Source organism: Myxine glutinosa, chromosome 9 (assembly GCF_964187855.1).
Source record: "Myxine glutinosa chromosome 9, kmMyxGlut1.1, whole genome shotgun sequence".
Classification (NCBI taxonomy): domain Eukaryota; kingdom Metazoa; phylum Chordata; class Myxini; order Myxiniformes; family Myxinidae; genus Myxine; species Myxine glutinosa.
This window is the reverse complement of record NC_136269.1, coordinates 96,370,244-96,372,703: the sequence shown is the minus strand read 5'-3', so window position 1 is coordinate 96,372,703 and position 2,460 is coordinate 96,370,244.

Genomic DNA, 2,460 nt, shown 5'->3' with positions numbered 1-2,460 from the left:
GAAATGAGGGACAATGAGGGAGTGTCGGTATGCAATTTTCATCCAATCGCCATCTTTCATAACAATTCTGGACGGGCATCAGATGGCATTGTCTGTCATAAATTTATATGTTGATTGAACGAGTTTTAGGTGTTATAAAAATGGCGGGAAAAATTTTCGGGAAAATTTTCTTTCCCTCTCCTCCACCCTTTTTTTTTTTTCCTCACCTTGGACCCATGGCTTTCGTCCTACACAATTTCGTTTAATTTATCTAAATCCAACTAGCCGTTCCAAAGATATAAGCCGTCTTGTCGCGATACCACAAATTGGAAGGAGGGAAAAATATATATAAATAAAACTCCATTTCCCGCTCCCTGTCGCACGCCGAGCGAGTCGCGTGCCTTGAGCAAGTGCAAAGCAAGTGTAAACGATTGTACACGTGTACGGGCCTTACAGGACTTGGAAGCAAATCGGCCCATGGTGCACTCATGGCACGATTTTGCTCTTAGTACATGGTAAGGCTTCTAATAACCAGCGTCGAACTGGCGCATTTATTACACAGCGCAAAAAATACGTATTTACAGAAATCGTGAAACTCAGATAATGGCTTTAAAATCGTTGCGGATGTACCATTCTTGATTTTTGTTCGCCCATTCACCATGCCTAAATCGATAAAACGGATCTCGATCATTACCCGGCGTACTAAATTCCGCATTTGTAATGAGATTTCAACAGGATTACGACTCAAAGGAAAAGAACGAGCAGACATTTTGCAGGACATTACCTCGGACGATCGTTACAAAAATCGTGACATATATTAAAGTACAGTATTTATAATGTCGACAAAATCATCATATCTTAATTCTTACAAAAATGGTTCTTTGGGTAAAGTAAATCCACAGCACCCGGGGAGTCCGGCTCAACAATGGTTCTTTGTGGTTTTTTTTTTTACTACCCAGCACCCTAGTAAAACTCAAATGGATCTTTGTGTACTAATTAATTACACAGCACCCAGGCCCCGCTCATATGGATCTTTGTGCAGCGCTACACAGCACCTGAGCAAAAGGGTCTTATCTATATTTTCCTTCTCAGAGCTTTTATGCACCAATGGTGCGTGGAGAAGCCCAAACACCACCTCCTCCATGTATATACAGAATAACTATTCCCAGGTTCGTACATCATACTGGACAAGAACAAGAACACGCTTACCTCTCAGAAAGATCTTGCTGATGTGTCCAAGTGATCCCCGTACGGGCCACCAGATTGTTCGGGAATGTTAAAGGACTCAGGAGGCTCCGATATGACCAAACAGCTTTTACAAAAGCAAAGCTTTATTAACTAATAATTCACTTGTTTCAATATAATAAAGAACTACAATACAATAACGAATTTGGTAATTCAAGTCGTTGGTTCTTCTTCTTCGGCCGGTCTTCTGCTCAGCGCCGGTTCACTCGTTCGTTCCGTCGGGCATGGGCTCTCGTGGCAAGTCTCTCTGACTCAAAGTATGTTCCTGTTTTTATGGGCTCACTCGTGTTAATCCTCCATGCGCTAAATCTTAATCCTCTCTCCGCTGAAGCTCCTTGGTCATCCACGCTCGCCTCATCGGCGCCAGTTAGCTCCCCCAGGCGTTGACAAACATCCCCTCCTGCTGGGAGTTTTGGTTCACAATAGTGAAGGCTTAGGAATGTGTTCTAGCCCGGGGTCATGACAAGGCGAACAAGAGATTACCAGGTCCGTGCTTATCTTCGTGCAAATTCCTGACATTCATTTATGAGTCACCTGCGACTACCTGCTCCGTTACCAGTCCCAACCAATGAGTTACACTTCCACAGTCCCCATGTGCTGTCTTTGTCTTTCCCTCGCGGTCCCCATGTGCTGTCTTTGTCTTTCCCTCGCGGTCCCCATGTGCTGTCTTTGTCTTTCCCTCGCGGTCCCCACGTGCTGTCTTTGTCTTTCCCTCGTGGTCCCCCTGTACTGTCTTTCCCTCGCGGTTGTCAGCTCTTTCACGAGCCTCGATTCAGTATAGGGAGAAAAAAAAAAAAAAAAAGTCCAGGAGCAGCTGGGTTCGATTGGGTGAGGTGGGTTCAGAGAGGGATGGGTTTTGGACACGAGATTTAGAGGCAAACACAGAGTTGAGGCATTCGGCTTTTTCACGTGCGGTGTCAGTTGTGTAGCCGTTTGACGTAAGGAAGGGGACGGAACGGGAACAAACAGATTTGACCAGATGCCACCAGGATTTTGAGGAGGGAGACAGGTTTGAGAGTTCAGTCTTGAGAGTTGAGAGATATTGTTTCCTGGCTCTCCTGAGGGTAGACACACACTTGTTCCGATCTTTGTGAAAGGAACTGAGATTGCCTTCAGTTGGATTAGCCTTCCATGAGGTGAAGTCAAGTTGTTTCATGGCAACTGTGTACCATGGACTGGAGGAAGGGTATGACAACTGAAGAGGAGATGGGATAAATCTATGCATGAGAGAGAGCA